General features: G+C 40.5%; 1 protein-coding gene and 1 long non-coding RNA gene across 7 annotated transcripts in view; both read right to left on the bottom strand.

Moving 5' to 3' along the window:
* Positions 1-20336, bottom strand: part of GNAS (GNAS complex locus) — a 246184-nt gene that overhangs the window by 174861 nt on the left and 50987 nt on the right. The gene's annotated exons all lie outside the window — the stretch shown is intronic.
* The window catches only part of LOC101939669 (uncharacterized), an 81467-nt gene that overhangs the window by 10611 nt on the left and 50520 nt on the right, over positions 1-20336 (bottom strand). For 3 of the 4 annotated variants that reach the window (XR_010592317.1, XR_010592316.1, XR_010592318.1), the window contains exon 2: positions 11431-15686. This is a non-coding gene — a long non-coding RNA (uncharacterized LOC101939669). Of the gene's footprint in view, positions 1-10366; positions 11052-11430; positions 15687-20336 lie in introns of those variants that run through there. The other variant, XR_010592315.1, reaches the window with a different exon arrangement.

Below are 20336 nucleotides of genomic sequence, written 5' to 3'. Positions count from 1 at the left end.
ACGCAAGTTACCAAAGCATAGACCTGAAGGATGATTTCCTTCCAAGGACAGTTGACAATCTACAATCTTGAACAGACTGCAGCATCTTGGAATTTCAACAGCACTAGAAAAATCCAGGAACACACAAGACAAAGACCACACATCTACGTACCAAATGCCTAACTGAGGAACCACATTATTGGTTCAAATTACAACAACAGGGAGAAAGTAGCTTAGACGTTGAAATGATACTTCATAGATTGCTCTAATCATTTTGATTCCTTGTTGTAAATGCTTAGAAGACATTGCAGCGAGATAAACGTTTTCACTTGACAATTTGCAATGTGTGTTTGATTAATTTCTTTCCAAAGTCACCACAAGAAGGTGCAACGAATAGCTCAAGAGAAAGCAAATCAAACATATTAACTCACTTTTCAGCACTGGGATCTTCATTAGAAACTCACAAAAATTAGTTTTTCCTTTATAAAAAGAACAGGAGTGCTTGTGGCACCTTAGAGACTAACAAAGGTAGCCTTGCACGGGGTCAGGATAAGATTCAGCATTTGCACTGTCATTCTGATGCTCAGCAAAGGGCGGGGGGGTGGGGGGGGAGTACATTACTTACCACTTCAGCATTTTTCTGAAATTGCTAAGAAGTAGGGATTTAAACTTTCACACACCAGCATTTTGCTTGATGAGTGAAAGTTTAAATCCCTGCTCCAGTAGCTTTCTCAATTGGAGGAAGAAAGCTAGATCTTAGCCACAGAAGAACAGACTCAAGAAGTGGCAACCTGTCATTCATTTTCCATTTAGGTTTGGCTCTGAGCCAGTGTTAGACATTGGAAAGTCGAAGCATCTCCAGGATTAATAGAGGGAGAAGGTAGGTTAAGGATTTATTCTACTCCTTACACATTTATTGCTTCTGTTCTGACTGAAATGCTTGATCCTTTGGGACAGGAGCTGCTATTCAAAAGGAGACAATGCAGCTTAACTATAGGTCGCAGGAGCTTTAGGGAAGGGGGGGGGGGGGAATTAAAAAAAACAAACAGCAGCCTCAAGGCTTTCCAGAAGGGCTGAGTGAGGACTTGGGACATCCATGTGTCCATTGGTCCCGGATTTTTTATTTTAAATACCAATTTGGTCAATGTCTAATGTAAATGAGTCCTCCTGTAAATACTAGGAACTTTTAAAGGCAGTCATGTGTTGTTGTGTTCTGAAATCATTTATATACAATTCCCCCGCCCCACAGCCCCATGTTAAATTTCCCCTTCTCTGTAATCCAAAAAACAACCTTGACCGATTGCTTCAGGTTTTACCCAGATCAGAAATGTCTCCTCCGGCTTGAGATTTCACATGAACATTTTCATGCCAAATGGAGTTTGTTCTTTAGACACAGCTGGAGAGGGGGGGATTAAAAATAGACCTAATAATAGACAGCTGGTTCCATCTTTAACCACGGAACCATGACCATGACTCCATAATAGCATCAATAGTTTTCAAAATATGGGTATTGTGATATACATAACACTGGAACTTCATGGTCTCTGCTAATTCTCTGCGCCTGCATGGTTTCCATTTTATTTTTCCAAGCAACTAATTCTAAGTCTGTGATTTTAAATTTGGAAGCACCAAGCAGCTGCTGCCCTAAAGTGGCAATTTTGATATTGGCTGCTGCATCTTTTTAATTTCCAGCCAGTAAGAACTTGTAATGTTCTCTCTTATATTGCTGAGTTGATCCACAGTCTCACAGGTATTAAATATGGTTCATGATAAATATGCTGATGATAACATATAGTGAAATGGAACGTGCAAAAAAAAAAAAAAATTGACACGAGGGAGCAAAAAGTTACTAGATTTCAGGGGGTGGGGTGGGGTTGGATGAGCCGCAAAACAACTGCATTTAGGCAAGTTCATTATAAAAAAAATACTAGGTTCTCAATCTGCTTATGCTAGCACTTCTGTTGCTGGACCAGTGAGCCAAGCTCGCATCAAAGGAGTGTTTTCATTGCAACCCCAAATCAACGGATAAACATCAGGATAGCCACTAACAGCACCACAAGGTACTTCGGAACACTTGTTGGCTTAGAAGTAGTGTAGGCCGTTAGCAGGCCAATGACAGCAAACCAAGGGTATTAAACATTTTAAGAAAAGCAGCTACTGTATGATTTAATTTAACTTGCTTGATACAGTTACACTCTAGCAAGAAGCAATCCCTTTGCTTTTGTATTTAAAGGTTCAGGACCAGGTATAATTTGGGCAGGGAATGGACAACTCTTTTGCACCCTACTCTGTAAGGTAAGAGTTCTTTTTTGTAAGCTGACATGTCCAAAGGAGAACCTGAATCTCCAAGCAAGTAGTTCCAGAAGGAAGAAAGGCTGTCCTTTTTCTTCCCATTCCCCATACTGTAGCCAGCCGTAACTTGTTGTGTGTTCTCTTCCCAAAGTGCACATGGGTGAATGTAGCCAAAAGTGGAATTTAAGCAAATCAGTAGTCCAGTCTGGCATATCACCCCCCTCCTCAGCTGTCTGATGTCATGTACAGAAAAGGGAAGGGAAAGACTTCATTTTCAGCTTCTGATCAGGCATACTTGTCAATTCAATGCATCTAAGGTTACTAGCTTGTGTGGCAGTCCGTAAGTACGGTAGTTAGATTTCAATTATCCATATATCCAGGGCTGCCAAACAATAACTACATAATTGGCCTACTAGGGTTTCAATAATCCTTGTAATGTGTTCCAATATAGTGGTGATGAGCTTAGTATAAATCCTTACATAGGCAATTATAGATTTCCTAACCAGCACATTTACCATCGCAACCTGTTCTCTTTCAGTCCTGAAACCCTTTTGACCAGACCATCAGATGCGCCATACTGTTGGGTGATTTTATGATGCAAACAAATATCCACTGTGGACTACTATGTCACAATGAAGCCCCTTTCCGGCCAAGCAGTACTTAAACCCAAAGAGTTAAACATTGGCTCAATATAATGCTCTACCTACATTACACTCATTCCCACAGGGGGTTGGCACACTTTTGGGGATGATTACTGAAAATAAAGTGGGCCTCTTGACATCTATAGCCATGCCTGTAGGTGAGGTCCACGGTCAGCTACTACTCATGCAGACGTGTCCTCTAAATCTACACCATGACTATCCTGTTATCTGTATATGGCATGAATGGATAAACCACACAGACCTGAGCCGAGCCAAATTCAGGCTAAATACAACGGACTAATACTCAAATATTCTGTTCACCAGTGCCTCACTGCAGGAAGGAGGAGCCCAGCTGGCCCAGCAAAGGCCTCCTTTATGGTCTGAGGGCCATAATAAGCCGGAGTCAGGGAAAAAGGTGCCCCGTGGCACGGTGTGCCAGCCTCCCTATCTCTTCTGTAGGAATAAGGGACAGCTGCTGCCAAGAAGGAAGAGAACTCCAACGGTAGGGATTGGCAAATAGGCTATTTGTTCTGGGGAGTCAAATGTTTCCTGAATATTAGTGTAACCCACACACCTTCTGGGTGTGGTATTCTGTCCCATCTAGTGGCACTGAGACTACTTCTTAGAGAGATGAATGAGTCTGCTCTACAGCCTTAGCTAAGAGCCTTTGCAAATGAAATGGCAAAAAAAGTTGTACTACATGTTTAGCAGAATAAAGAATATTTTTTACACACACACACACACACACACACACACACACACACACACCACTTCATGCCCCAGCTGTTTGGTTTGTGTCCAGAACTCAGAGATCAGCACCACTATCACACAGGGCCAGATCCTGCATGCCTACTCAGGCAAAGTTCCCAGAAAAATAACTGGGAACTTTGCCTGCATAAGGGCTGCAACTAGGCTTTATAGTTAAGACTAGAAACGACTGCGTTCTGGGTACTGGCATGCAAAAGATCACAACAAGCATCCATCTTTGCTTATAAAATTCCCATATTCAGCACAGCCACAACAGGGAGCTTTAAAAATTAGAGCAGGGTTTTCCCATATATGGGAAAGCTGACCTGCTGTGCAGTTCCTCAAGCAAAGCATTATGACAGGATAGCAGTCTGATCCTGAGAAGTCCTGCCTGCTTGCAACTTCTGCTTCTCCCATGGGAGATGTGAAGTGCTCAGCACTGAATTACACCACCTGGTTAAATGAAGTCAACCCACAAGGATTTGAAAGAGAGCGTGCAGTCAATTTATTCTATTATGCTGGACTCACTCACCTGCGTGACTGAGAATGGCTCAACAGGGCTGTTAACTTCAAAAGGCTAATGTTTTTAAACCTGGCTGCCTAAACTGAGGCTCTGAAGTCCCTATCTTTGCACCTAAATAAAGGTGGCCTGATTTTCAGAGAGGCTGAGCACCAGCAGCTCCCATTGGATTTGTGGTCTTACCACACTAATGAAAATCAGGCCACTTTACATTTAGGTGCAGAATATACAGACTTAGGAGCCTAACTTTAGGGCGTCAAGTCTAGAAATTTGGGCCAAGATGGACAAATCACAGTTGAGACGGTGTGTGGCCAAATTTCAAGTTGCAGTTAACTTCTGCAGCTGAGAGATTAACTCCTGAAATCAGTCCCTTATCATGGAAGTGCTAGTAGATTCTTAACTAGAGCTTCACAAAGAATATTTGAATAAGTAGTGTTTATGCAGGGTCCATGAACGGAATCACCCACAAAGGCTTGAGGAACTGTGTCTGCTTTCCCAGCTGATGGTCTGATTAATTCCCCTCCTATCACTGGCCTCCCGCAGCAGAGTTCCCCCACACAAAGCCTGACTATTTAAGGAAGGGGAATTTTATCCGACCCATCATCAGTGATTTCAATATTTCTATGCAATTAAGAGTCTATTATTTTAAAATCATATAAATCCTATAGAAATCAATAGCACAGTGAGCTAAGGGAAGCCAGCCACCTCAAAGACAGGAATTTTATACTGATTTTGAAATGTTGCCTCTCAATGAAAGAGTGCTATGAATACAGATCTCTTATATGGATTTGGTACAATAAACTGCATCTGCTCACAGAAACAACCTCGAATAACAGAGCACATTCACAACCTCTTAAAGCAGAGCAGGATGGATATGGTGAGAAATATATTGAAGCATTTCTGGTTGTACTGAATAGAAGTGTCCTCTCAATAACATTGGGAGATTCTTCATTTGTTGGCAGGGGATCTCCTGTAATGATCCCCAGGAGTCTGTTTTTAGTAGGCATATACTGCCTTAGGGAGAGATTTGTGAGTGGTTTGGTAAATTGTCAATGATATCCGGCTATATCTCCCTCCCTCCCCAAAATCCCAAATGACAGAGGGATTTACAGAGCATAAATGATTTGTCTGAGTAAGCACTACTAATCGTGAAATAATCATCGATACATATTTTTCCAGAGTGGTTAAAGCCACGTGGATCAATCATCTTATTTTAAAGTTTCTAAAAACACATTTTATACACTCTAGGTTTCAAAAATCTGAAATGCACATTCACATGATTGTTAGGAGTTTAGGGCCTGATCCAGAGCCCACTGAAATCCATGGGAATCTTTCATTGACCTCAGTGGGTTTTAGATCAGGTCCTAGAATAGTTACAGTCCATCACGCAAACTCTTACACACATCCAAGGATTTACTGAGAAAGACTCTGAAAGAACTCTCAGGAAATCAGAATTTAGAAACCGTTAGTTGCAACATAGATGAACAAAATAATGTCACAACTGAGATTGACACTTCAACCTTAACTATCCTAAAGTGCTATAAGGCTTTTCTGTAAAGTTTGCTTCCATGCCTAATAGCCAAAATGAGTTAGGGATGGATTGCTTGGTTTATGTTTGAATTTTTTTCTTTTATCAGAATGCAGTGTTACATAGTTGTGTCTGTTAATAATCAGACCAGTGGTTTTAATATGAATTAACTTAAGAGTCTCGTCTTTTCAATTTGTCAAAGCATCAAGGATATTTCAAAGACAATACTTTTAAGATGTGCAAAACAGAGCTCAGGGCCACCACTGAGAATTCTGTCCAAGGCTCCTTATTCCTTCACTTAACTCAGGAGAGTACTGATTATTTTATTTTTAACAGGGGACCAGGGTCCAAACCTTCAGTCAGTTTGGTTCTGCAAGTACTATAAATGACCAATGAAGTTTTCCAAACCACGCACAATTTTCTCCTCGTCTAGTGTGAATTTATAAAAACGAAGTGCAAGATTAGCATAAAGTTACATAAGGGTTTTTTCCTGCACTCCTAGCATACAAAGAGGATAGGAGAGGAAAGAGGTTGATCTGGGAACACAAGGAAAGCAGAATGAGGCCTCTAGAGATTATCTGTCAAACACAGTTCTGGGCAATTTTTCAAGATATCTTCCTTCATTTAAAAAGACTGATGGCTAAGTGCATGGTGGTTTCATGGTCTGAACAACCTCAGCAAACATGAACTGACTCCATCCTCCTCCACCAAAATAAAATACTATTTTCCTTATTTGAATTTATGAATTTTGTCTTACCAAAAATTATAAGGGGACAATTTAAAATCCCCCAATTAGTGTCTCATTGGTTACATTGCTTCTGTTATTTAAAAATGCAATTTTAAAAACATATACAAAGTGAAACATGCTATAACTCCCCAGAATATTGGTCTTCTTTGTGTATGTGGGATTGAATTTGCTATTTTCATCAACTGGATGATTCTGGTATTTAATTTTATCTTTAGATTTTAAACGTTTAAATGTCTTTGCTGTAATCAGCTTGTAAATTTATTGTTTTTCTCATTTAAAATTCATAAATAAGTTCCTATTAATAGTAGATTTGCTAGCACATTTTCTTTTAAAGTAGTCATTGTTATTAAATATTTAACACTGTGGATGTACATCACCTTTGGCACAAAGCTGATCCTTGTCCAAAGAATTTATAGTGTAAAGATTAAAAAAAAAATTGTGAACCAATTTTATATCAATTTATAGCCTCCATGCATTTTAGCACATTTTAAAATTACATGGACTAAATTAAGTATCAGTTCGATACTCATCTCATGTTTAACCGAAAATCTGATCAGCTATAATCTCATTAGTTATAATAGGATTTTATAATTTCTGTAATGAGATTACAGAAATATCTGTATCTAAAAATAAAAGGAATGTTTCCATGATTTTGATGAAGGAAAGTTTTAGCTATTCCTAAATTGTTCTCATTTGGATCTAAAATTCAGACTGACATTTTTATTTAGTTCTTAAAAAAGATAGAGATATATTTTGAACTATTACAACAGAAAATGAAGGGACATGCTCCAGGATTTCAAATATCCCATCTGGAAATTTGTTGCAATAAATGTGTTGTGGCTTTTCTGTTATTTTAGTTTTGTTTTTTTCATTTACAGTTCAAAAATTGAATGGAGGGGTATTTTTCCCGGTTAGGAGTCCAAATATCAAAGGAGTTATTCAAAATTTGCTGCTGCTTCTTTCTCATCTTTTACAGTCTCTGTATGATATCAGACAACAGACAAATTCACCAGGAAAAAAAATAAGTTAATTTCATTCTTTTAGAGGCATACAGAATTGTATTTATTTCCTTAGCAATTTCCTTATGAAGGGTAACCTCTCTGCCAACTTTCTAGGACTCAATTCTGAATCCCTATTCTAAAAACTTCTACTGATGTCAGTGTCATTTTTGACAAACAAACAATGCAAGATCCTATTTATAAGAGTCTAACAATACTTTCTGTCTTCATGACTAAGAAATAGAGCATTTCACTCCTATAAAAATTGACTCATATTTTACATATCTCCCCAGATTACCTCACTATATTTATACCAACATATTATATTAAAAAAAACAACCATATTTTATCTAGCTTCCTAATTATAACTGTTCTCCATTTTAAATTATGGTGTTAGCTACATGTGTGTTTCCATCCTTATATTTATGTATTTAGTTTTTTTATATTTTAATTTTTACTTTAAGTGTGGAGGCTGTTTTAAAACTATATATTGGCATTTTAATCCTTTTCTGTGTTTTTACTGGATGAATTGTTGGACTTTATGTTGAACACCTTGCCAGCTGCAGAAGGAGTTTACATATTACTGTTATTTATATTTTCACTTGAAAATAGCAGAATCACAAGTTTGACTTATGTAAATCTCAGACAGGTGAAAAAATATAAATTGTGGAATTCTTTTACTCTAAAATGACACAATCCCAGCCGTTAACTCTTAGTTAGCTGTTTAATTATCAACATGAAAAGAGGTGTCAACTGTGTTCTAAAATTGAGAATAGTAAAAATCTGGGAAAAGAATCTTATGTGCAGGAGGTAGAATAACTCAAAGAGAGAACACTAAGAACTTTCTAGCAGAGTGATGTTAAAAATCAGACTTATTTCATACCTTACTGATAGGCACCTTTAGGCTACAATAGCACAACAAACAGATTACAAATTTTATTCTAATTTAACATGAATATATTCCACAGCAATCCTATATTATAATAATAATATAATAATAATAATAATAATATAATAATATAATACAATTTCTATATTTTCAACTGTATACAAATTTCATAGCCTATTAATACTAAATATTAAATATTAAGAAATCTTCTCCATTCATTATCTTGTATGTACCTGAATCTTTATATTTTTATCAACTGCATCTCAAAACTACATCATCAGATTTTAAAGTTCCTAATTTATTCATTTTCAGAATCCCAGGAGAGGAATTTCAGAATACATTTTACCTAATTTCCCCCTCTTTTTAGCACCAGAAATTGTAGACTGGAAGAAAGTAAATGTGTAAAACCCCCAGCTACTTTGGAATAATGATTTCTGGAACAGCCCACACATTGAAACCAAAAATCTGTTCAAGATTAGAGGTGGTCACCATATTTTTCAGACATCTAGCAATTAGTCAATTACTGTTAATGTGAGCAAATTATTTAATAGGCAAAAAGCATTTCCAATTTATATAAACCATACCAATTTACTGGGTCTGGAATAAATTAACACATCCATATATTTCTTTGCTTACTGTGCCAAGCAAAGTCTGTAATATCCTTCCATAATAATATTTTGATAGGAAAGTGAATGTTCAGTTTGGATTTATACACAGAAATTTCTGCATTCTATTAGTTGTGATCTAGTATGTGATGATCAAATAAAAAAAAAATCACCAGCAATTTAATTAAAATAAAACAGACATAACCAGGTAACAATTTTAACTGAATACAAAAACATTTTTTTTCTATTTACTTTCATTTACTATAAAGTACTCTTCTGTTTTTAAAATGACACTGCTTGAAGGAATTAGTTATACTTCATATTAATTATATTTAAACATCAAAACATTTAAAATGACCTAGAGAAAATAGCTGTGGAATATCAAAGACTTCAAAAAGCAATTAAATGCTAAATTCTTAGCATACTAAATACGATTAAGCTTGATAAAACATGCACACAAAATGTGACAGAGGTTTGCAGAAAGCATTTGACAAACACCTTTGGTGATAATCTCAGGCTTTTAAAAAAAGTACGGTTTAAACTCAGTTCTTGAATCAGTCATCTCCCGAGGCTATAGTAATATTTCAACAAAGTTATGTGGTCTGAACTATCCTCTAGTTTTCTTATTAATGAATACATATTTGTCTGATACTGTACAAATGAGATACATGAACATCTTAACTATCCTGCATGCATAGATCTGTTTCTAAGTAAATATACCAGAAAAGAATTGTGACTGAATTTTATTCTGAAAAGGATCTGTGCTCTCTCTGGTCTGTAAAAAACGGTCCGGACATTTCATTTACTGTTGACTAGAATTACCATGTTAAATTTAAAGAGGCAATATGATTGATTAGGAAGTGAGCTGCTCCAAAGTCAAAACAATACACTTTCAGATCCGCCAATGTCTTTCACCTGGGTTATTAAAAGGGGTTGAATGCTCTAGATGTTTTGGTAGAAAATTAAGAAAGTTACTGTAATCTCTAAACTAAACAAACTTCACTTTTCTCAACCCCCAGTCAGCTAGAACAGCTTCAATAACAGGTCTATCTGTCTGTGATTTCTAAATATTTCTGCCTCAGTTATCTAGTCCAGTCAAAACAAGCACCATGTTTACAACCAGGGCTGCGAGAGATTTCAAAAAAGCTGCAAATCCTTCCACGCTCATCAGAGCCAAGAATATCCCTAAGTCTCCTGTCTTTCCTTAACTGAATCCTGCCCATAACCTTCCTCTTGCCCCTTCCCTGATCCATTTTCTGGAACCATCTCATTCCTTGATCCCCTAATCCCCTCAGGAAAGAAGTCAGTCCCCTGCTCCAAAGAAAAGAGCTATTCAAGGTCTCTTCGTCCTTTTTCTATCGCACAGTTGAGTGGCTTCCCTTTTGCCATCACACAAGTCTCCTGGAGAAGAGCCTGCACCTTCTCATCTGTAGGAAACACAGTAGAACGCCACTGCACCTCAAAACCTCCCTTTGGAGGAGCCACAAGGGAAGCTGCTGCTCTTAAGATTCACAGATCTGCAAATCTGTTGAAGATTTATAATCCATCTGTCTGGCTGCTTGTGGCCAGTACAGGGGAGGTTGGAACAGGAAAAGAACATTCAAAACTGGTTTGATAAAAGCAAAAGAAGGTCTTTAAAAAACAAAGATAAACTCAGTAAAACTGAATAAAGAAAGAAAGAAAAAAAAAAAGGAAACTTCTAATTTGACTTTCCCAATCCCTGGGCATGAGGCTCAGCAAAATGGGAATTTGCCCCCCTCACTGGCACGGAGTCTCAAAAATAAATACATTAAAAATAAAATTAAATTAAAATAGCCAAAACTCATTCTCTGCCATGTACAAAGTACTGATTTAGTCTGTCATTCTACAGAGGGATCTGCCTTGGGATTTCTCTTTACAGAAGAAATAGGGAACAGGGGAGGACTGGATGAGAAGGGAAATGTTCCCAAGAGAGTTTCACAAGTTACAGCACATTTATTTCACCAGATGCTATTTTTAAACCAGCTGTTGCTATTTTTATAAAATGTCAGTGTTTTCCATTTGCTGAACTCTGTCCTCATCTAGGCAGCCCTCTGCTCCTCCCCCCAAAACTCCCCACCCAACACACACTTTCAATCAAACCACCCCCACACACAACCTTTCCCCCATAACTACCCACTCACCTACCCACACTCCCTCCTCTCTCTCACACACACACACTCCCCCCCCCCAGCTGTCCTCTAATACCCACACTTCCTCTCCAACTTCTCCCAAAATGGCCCCTATTCCTGGTCTCCCCCCCCCCCACACACACACTTCACCCCCACTCCCCACCATTCCCCGAGTGCTTTCATTTCTACTGTGCATCAGATCTGGCAAAGCTGCATTCTTAAAACAATATTTGAAAAGCCTGTCTTCACCCTCTCCCTTCCCCCCCTTAAGCCCCCCCTCTCCCTCCCACAAAAAAAACAGTTGTGCACAGTGCAAAGTCCAAGCTGGATCACCCAACAAATCTCCTGCTTTAGCTTCATTCCTCTCCAAGCACATTCCTGCCAAAGTGTGGGGGGGAGGGAGGGAAGAGAGAGCAAACAAACGCGACTGTTGCTAAGTTTTGCACTTTATACCCTTTTATATTTACAATCCTCTTCAGGCTAAAAATAGCAACACATGATCCATTTATAACTGGCCGGACATGCCCTGAAGCTGCTGGCGGGGCCCTGGCTGATGAGGGGAGCTTTTGCGTTCTTTCTACCTGAGCTCATTCCGCATTTAAAGGGGTCAGACAACTAATCTCCTACAAAGCACATACTCAAATGACTAGCTTCCAGTGGAGATCAGACCCTTAGGTCTGGTATACACTTAAAAGTTAGACTGACCTAGCTATGTGGTTCAGGGCTGTGAAAAACGTTTGCACCAGGGTTACGTCAATTTAATCCCTGGTGAAGATGCGGCGAGGTCGATGGAAGAATTCTTCTGTCAACCTAGCTATCACCCCTTGGAGAGATGAATTAACTACATTGATGGACAAACCGCTTCCATCAGCGTAGCTTTGCCGCTGTAGTATAGACATCCTCTTAGGATAACAGATGTAAAGAGACATTAAACTGTAGACCATCCCAAACCTCCCAAGTGAGTGACCAAGATTGCAAATGAAGAGCATACAAAATTCATACAGAATGCTTCAAAAGCTGTGGGATTCATTCCTTCAGTATAATGAACTGGTTCCATAGCTTTACACTTCCATGATCTAATTATTTCTGATGTTAAAAGGAGAGAGAGAGGAAAAAAAGGGGTGGTGGTGGGGAGAATCACAAAATCTGTGTGAAATGTAAGTAACTTTGGTTCTAAAATGAGTGATGGCCCTTGAAACAAGAGGTTTGGTCAGTTCCTCTGCAAGTAAAGGATATTTCCCCAATTAGACTGATCAGCTATTAAAATATTACTATTGCCTCTAACTTTAATCCCTGCTAGTGCTTTATGCACATGAATTTAACTACGGTAAGCCTCACAGTTGGTCTGGGAGGTAGGTATTCCTCTCATTTTACAAAAACACAGAGGACCAAATTAAGAGGGAGTGTAAATTACACATCAGCAAGTGGGTGTAAAGGAGCATAAATAGGGGTGAGTTACATATTAACAGGCTAGAAGACTGTCAGAAGAGGTTAGAGTGGCTTATCAGTATTGCCAACCCTGCGTGTGCAAAAATCATGAGTCAGACCCTAAAACATTATGAAAGTGTTTTAAGCATGAGCTTAAAACACCAAAACAACCCAAAAGAAATCCCAAAACAAAATCAATGGGGTAGTTTTTATTAATCCTCTGGCTTTTGATTCTTAGGGTGCACTCGAGTCATATTTTCCATTCTTTTCCTACAGCCATGGAAGCTAGTAACTTGCCTTTTTATTGTTTTAAAAAAAAGGTGATATAATCATGACTCCAGGAGCTGTGACATTAAAAAACGACTATCATGAGACCTATATAAAATTGCAAGAACTGACAACGCTGTAACCTTCATTTACACTTTTTAAAGCGTTTGCATTGTGTTTCCTGCTACTCGCCTCAATTCTGGATTCTTAGGAGATAAATCACATTATCTTAGTCCTTGTCTACAGAGGAAAGTTTTTCACTCCATGTTTTTCTGCTATAACTATATTGAAAGAGTATGTCCACACTGCTTTGTTTATGCTGGCTTAAAATACTTCCTGTGTGAATCATTGTGTCTACACAGCTCTGTGCTTTTCTGACATAACAACCCAGCACTTTAAGGGGGAAGGATAGCTCAGTGGTTTGAGCATTGGTCTACTAAACCCAGGGTTGTGAGTTCAATCCTTGAGGGGGCCACTTAGGGATCTGGGGTAAAAATCAGTACTTGATCCTGCTAGTGAAGGCAGGGGGCTCGACTCAATGACCTTTCAAGGTCCCTTCCAGTTCTAGGAGATAGGATATCTCCATTAATTAATTAATAGATATCCCATGGAGCAATGTTCTGCCACGAGACTTACGCATTCTGGGATTTTTCTCCCAGCACGTTGTGGGATATCTACCAGAATTCCAGGACTTTGGGTCAAACTAATAAACTCCCATGATTCCTTTCCTGTTCATCTGGTTTTAACAATCCAGCACCATTTTCAAATTGCTGTCAGTGTTTCCTTTATGCTGCCTGCTGAATGACATAATCCTAGAGCCATGAATACAAACAGGGTGCTCCAGATGTATCAACAGTCACACAGCCAGATGGCTCTGGAGTAGTTGGGAGACAACCACCAGCATAGCTGCCATTATACTGCACAAATACTGCTAGAGGAGGAAGAGGAAGAGAAGTACTGTGGTGACAGCACTGAGCAGTTCATTCTGCATGACATTTTACTGGAGGAGCTTCAGTAGGCAGAGCACCATTTCTGAGCTTGGCCAACCAGCACTGAATGGTGGGGCAGGACAGTGCTGCAGAACTGGGATGACCAGCTGTAACGATGCTGGTTCTGGCGGGACCCAACTGAGGTCCCAATTCAGGACCAATTGCTTAAAAGGGCAGTTACAGCCCAAGGCTGGGGTTTTTCCACCTCTAAGGCAAACCAAACCAGCCAGACTAAGAGGACTTTGGTCTCACCCCACTGGCTAACCACAAGTCACACAAGCAATTCCCATAGACACTCCAGTATCCCAGTATCACCACCAGTGCCACTTGTTATGGGGACAAATGATTATGAAAACCAATACCCCAGTAAAAGAAAAAAAAGGTTCTCTCGATCCCAAAGGACCAAGCCCCAGACCCAGGTCAATATACAAATCAGATCTTACCCACAAATCACGCTGTTGCCAATCCTTTAGAATCTAAAATCTAAAGGTTTATTCATAAAAGGAAAAAGATATAGATGAGAGCTAGAATTGGTTAAATGGAATCAATTACATACAGTAATGGCAAAGTTTTTGGTTCAGGCTTGTAGCAGTGATAGAATAAACTGCAGGTTCAAAATCAAGTCTCTGGAGTAAATCCACAGCTGGGATGGGTCATTCAGTCCTTTGTGTAGAGCTTCCATTTGTAGCAAAGTCCGTCCAGAGGTAAGAAGCAGGATTGAAGACAAGATGGAGGAGAGGCATCAGCCTTTTATAGTCTTTTCCAGGTGTAAGAACACCTCTTTGTCCTTACTGTGGAAAATTACAGCAAAATGGAGTCTGGAGTCACATGGGCCAGTCCCTGCATACTTTGCTGCGTTGCAAGGCATATTTGCCTTCTCTCAATGGGTCAATTGTATAGCTGATGGTCCTTAATGGGCCATCAAGCAGGCTAGGCATAGCTAATACCAACTTGTCTGGGAAGTCTCCCAGAAGCATAGCATAAGTTTGAAATACAGACAGTATAGAGCCAATATTCATAACTTCAACTACAAAATTGATACACACATATAGACAGCATAATCATAACCAGCAACCCATAACCTTGTCTTAGACACCTCATTTGACCCCCTTTATACAAGATTTGGTGCCACTACAGGATCATGGTTGCAACAATGATCTATATGGTCCCAGATTATATCAATAATGTCACACCAGCGGCAGTATCTGAACTTCAGAATGCAGAAGCTGCTTTTTTCCAAGATCTATGCAGCGCTCACCCTGAAGCTGCAGCAGCGCGAACACCAACATGAGAATTCCCCTCAGCGTGGAGAAGCGTGTGGCCATCATCATCGGGAATCTCGCCATCCCTGATTGCTACCAGTCAGTAGCTAACCACTTTGGGGTTGGTAGGTCAACTGTCAGGGTTGCTGTCATGATGGCTGTGATGCTATTAAGAGGGTGCTGCAGCTCTGTTTCATAAAGCAATGCACATGAGGTTGTTGATGGATTTACATGGTTGGGATTCCTAGTTGTATAAGGGGGCCATTGATGTGATTTAGGTACCCATTATTTGTCCCCTAGCCCCTGATCCCCAGGCTTCAGAATTCAGTCAGATCTTGTATTCCCTTTCTGTTGAGGATCACCATGGTACATTCACCAGTATTAATGTGGGGTGGTCAGGAAGGGTCCATGCTGCCAGGATCTTCAGAAACTCATTCCTCTTTTACCGACTGCTCCCTGTACTTCTCTCTTGTTCTTATCCTGGGGCATGAGGCCTTCCCTCCAATTTTCTGTCTTCTTGGCCCGCTCTTGGAATGCCGTCAGCAAACATCTTCCCTCATCCTGTTTCTCTCCCCTCATAGGTTTCCCAGGCATTCAGGAACTGATAATGCCCCTTTCTGTGAGGGCTGTAGCATGTCAGGTACTAGGGGAACAAAGAAGCAATACAAATAGTTATTATAATACTTACTGGTTGAGGTCCCCTCCACAGCCCTGTCAGACTGGCTCTCTGTCTGGGTCTCAGGGACCACCTCGGTACCTGGGTTTCTAGTACAGGGTTTGGTGTGCCAAAGAGCTCGTGGTTGTCCAAGGGAATCCCTTCCTCACTGCGGTCTGTGGTTGGACTTCCAAACTGTCCACAACATAAAGGGATTCCACGATGGCCTCCCTAGCAAAAGTCTGGTCTGGCTTCTCACAGAATGCCTAGGCACTGGGAGCATTGCTGGAGGGCTTTTTTTTTGTCCCTAGAATGGTTATAATTCTGCCAGAAATGCTTGGCTTTGGTACAACCCTGAGCCTTGTCCTGGGAGTGCCCCTTCTCCTGCGTTTGCTCCAATAGCCGAACAGATCTTCTCATCCTGGTAACTCCTGTTAAGACAGGGCTGGATGTGCTCCTCTCCACAGAGGGCAAGGAAATCCAGACCAGAACTGGATAAGACCGTGCACAAGCACTATGCATGGCTGTTATGACAGACTCCTAGGTATCTTAACTTGCCATGAACTGAAATCACAAGAGGGCACACCTGGGTGCGTACCAGCATTTAAACAGGGAAGTGACAGAGTCATGACAACCCCACAGCAATGGAGGACTCACAGGTAAACAGACAGAGTGCGAAGAATGCAGTGTAGGACAGCCATGGAGAACAACTCATTCCAGAATAGAGAGTTATGTTGCTTCCAAAGCGGATTAATTAAAGCAGGATAAGACACCAGATAAATTTATAATTTAATTTAAAATTCTGGAAAAACTGAAGCTGTACCAAAAAACCTCCCCAATGTAGACAAGGCCTTAGACTCCCTCATGCCCACTTACTAACCTGAAACTTGCAACACTTTGCCCATTACCTCTATATTTCACTCAGAGAATTCAAGTGGCTTGCCTGCCTAGTGTCCCCAAATGAGTTTGTGGGAGAGCTGGGAAGAGCATCTCGATCTCATCCTCTTCAGAACTGTGCTCCATCTACTAGATGATCTTGGCCAAAAGGTGAAACACAAACTTATCTGCAGCCATTGAAGGAAACAATCAACTCCTTACAAGCAGCAAGAGTTTCCATAGCGCTGACACAGAAAATCAGCACAATCATTTGTGAGAATCCTTTCCCTCAACGTGAGGCACAACACTAGTCAGTTGTGGTTAGGATTGTGTCAGGAAACGCGACACTTTACAATTGTGTCAAGCATGATAACGTTTTCTAGAGAAGAAAAGCTCTCATCTACGGTGGTGTGCAATGCACTGCAAATTTGCACAGGCAGAGTTGAGAGCAGAATTTGTCCCAAAGGTTCTAAAGTGTCCCTATTTCTTTCTTTAAAGTTTAAGTAGACGACAGTGGCCAGAAAGTGAGGCCTGTTACCACCAGGCAGACAGACCTCTGCAGCACGATCCCCAGGCTATTTAGTCTAAGTTCAATCACTGAACTTTCAGAGGTGTTTATTTTTCAAGATATTTTGGCCAAATTTTATTTTCCTCTTGAGTCAAACAATTAAGCTACTTTTAGATTCTTTCCCCTCCCCTTTCTTGTACCTGTGGTCCTGTAGCTGAGGTACCTTGAATATTAGGGTACATTCAACTCTTCTTCCAGGCACAAATACTAACAGCAGAATGTGGTCTAAATGTTGCAATTCTTTATTCTACAAATGGATATCACTAAGGGGAATTTGTCTTTGCAATTCCATATAAAGCTAGGTAAACCCACGCATTAAAACTGTATACAATACAGATTAGCACAATATTACAGCCTATGTTCACTGAGGTATCTTTACACAGTGGCTCTCTAAAACTTGGGGACATTATTGTTTTACATATGTGAATGTTATTAGGAGTGATTCCCTCTGCTATCTCTAATAGCCCACATATTCATTACACCTTCAAATGCAGTGAGGATCCAGGCTAGCCATTAGTTGCTATTACTGCATTGCACTCTAGGGAATCATGGTCACATGATTCACTCCTATAGCCAACTGGGTACTACTCTTTATTTTTAAATAAAGACAAAATTGTAGGAGAGTTGACCTTCTTGGATCAGCACAAGCTGGGAATCATGAGGAGGAGGAACAGCTAGTGTGAGGAGAAAGATTCTACAGAGCCATACAACTGGTATTCTGTCAGCCAGGTAAAGCCACTTCAACGTTGGAAAGGACCAGGAGCCCTATTGGCTAGAAAGTCAGGGACTGAGTCTGTAATTAAGGCCCCCTTAGTACAGTGATGCAACTGCTGATGAACAGGATGGGAGAGATGGGATTTTACCAAACAAACTGATGGTCCAGTAAGCATGACGAAGGCCTATACCATTTTAACAATACTGGTATAGGTAAAGTGGTACATTTGGATACAGTCAAATTGGTATAAAGGCGCTGTGTGCTAGGAGAGCTAAGAATGCTCACCATCTTGCAGGATCTGGCCCTTTGTCAGGTTGGGTGGGTGAGGAAAACTCACCCGTCTGGGACCTCTCTTCTACCTACCTGCCCTTCCTACCCAAATCTGTAAGAACAGAATCATATTTACCACACAGCAGTTTAAAAAAAAAACCTGAACAAACCCGGACACCCACTATGTTTTCTTTTGCACTATTGTTATTATTTAAAAATAGCTTTAATTGTTGTTGTTTTTTTTTTTTTAAACACAACACATTTTTAAAGCACATTTATAGAAAAAAAAAATAATTTATGCTCTCTTGTTGAGACTGAATGCACAGAGTCAACCTGGCATGAGATTTTATAGCAGAATCGTAAACCTCTGCAAGTTTAAAAAACGTGGCGTATGAGAGAGACACTGGCAGACCTTTAAACTGCAGGAGCACTTGAGGGCGCTGCTGTAATAAGTTTCTCTCACCCAAAACAATCCCAGTTAGCTTTGTTAGGAGCTAAATCCTTCTATTACAATACGAGTTACACTCCTTAGCGGCTACTTACATTCTTGCTGTTACATAGTGGCCCCGCTGTTATGGTACGCAATGAACAGAGGCATGCTCTAGCATTAAACATTCAAGGTTAGCACCAATTATTGTTTAAAATATTTACACGAGGAAGTGAAAGCAGTTTAGATAGCTTCGGAGTGACAGTATTCTTCTTTTCCAGATTTTATTGGCCCTTCCCTGCAGGAAGTACAAAGGAGCGGGCTTTGTGCAGCGCACTAAGATGGTGTTGGGGGACCGGAGCGATGGAAATCACCCTCTAACCCTGAGGGTTGGCCTATGGACAGGTGCTTGGGGCGGTCAAGGGAGAGGGGCGGCAACTGCGGCAATTCGGGGGCAGCAGGTCCCTCACTCCCTCTAGGAGCGAAGGACCTGCCGCTGAACTGCTGCTGCCGATTGCGGCTCCTTCCCCCCCCCCCCAATTGCTGCCACCGATCGCGGCTTTTTTTTTTTTTGCTTGGGGCGGCAGAAATGCTGGAGCCGGCCCTGCCTATGGAGCAGGAATAGCTGCCACGGCTCCTTTGCACCCAACTTTTGTGGGTTTGGGTTTGCTGTGGCTATGTGATTATCATCTCTCTCTCCACAACTGGAACCAGTGGGGAGCCCCCCCCGCATCATGGTGAAGAGACGCCACCCATCTACATCCCTCCCGCCCCCGCCATGTCCCTTCTCCCTCTCTCTCTCTCCTGCAGGGCAATAGGACCTGATCCAAATTCCACTGAAGTCAAGAGAGATTTCCCTGGATCAGGTTGTTAGTGCTCCTTTGTCGCCACAAGTTTTCCTTGTGCTAGGAAGAGGTTTGTGGCTTTCCTTATTTCATTAAATCACTCCCCCTCGCCCACAAGCCTCCCTGCTCCAGTCTGAAGCAAAACTTTGCATTTTGAATTAGAAATGGTCTTTTTATTTAAGTAAAGCTGTAACTTGCCTGCCTGACAAATTGTTCTGTTCAAAAGCTCTGCACTTACAATGCTGCATTTGATAGTCCTGTGATAAAGGGAATGCTCTCGTATTTAGTGCCATTTCTGAATTTTTGGCTGAACAACAATTTTCACTGTTGCACTTTAACTACTGCAGTTTTCTTCAGTACAAATATGTTTTGCTATACAGGAAAAACAAAATCACAAGAAAGCAATTTTAGGGAATAGAAAATCTGCAGAAATCTACCAGAAAGCAGTATCTATACTTAAGAGGAGCGTTTGAGGACACGAGCTGAAGTAGGCTTATGAGCATGGACAGAGGTTCACCTCAGTTAGAAGCCAATTTAGCTTCAATCCTGCAAACACACATGGAAGTAAAGTTTATGCATGTAAGTAATCTCATTGACTTTAATGGGACTGCTTATGTGCATGTTTGCAGGACCAGGCCGATATGGTAAAAAAAAAACAAACGAAAAAATGTAATGGGAACAGTGTGGATGAAGCTAGTGAAATGAAAGCAAGCTGTCTCAGAATCCTCTATCAGTTAGGAAAAGAAAGGGAAACAAATGCCACCTAGACCAAAAAGCGTTTGAGAAAAAATATCTTACCTCCATGGATAAAACATGATTATTTGCTGCTACGTTCAGTTAAATTAAAGAGAATTAAAACTGTGAACCCTCCCTCCCCCCAGCAACATGCATACCCAATTCTAGCTGTTTTCTTTGGTACCATATTATTTTCATCTCT

This window comes from Chrysemys picta, chromosome 13 (genome assembly GCF_011386835.1).
Source record: "Chrysemys picta bellii isolate R12L10 chromosome 13, ASM1138683v2, whole genome shotgun sequence".
In the NCBI taxonomy this organism is placed as follows: Eukaryota; Metazoa; Chordata; order Testudines; family Emydidae; genus Chrysemys; species Chrysemys picta.
This window is presented reverse-complemented; position numbering and strand designations above follow the sequence as displayed.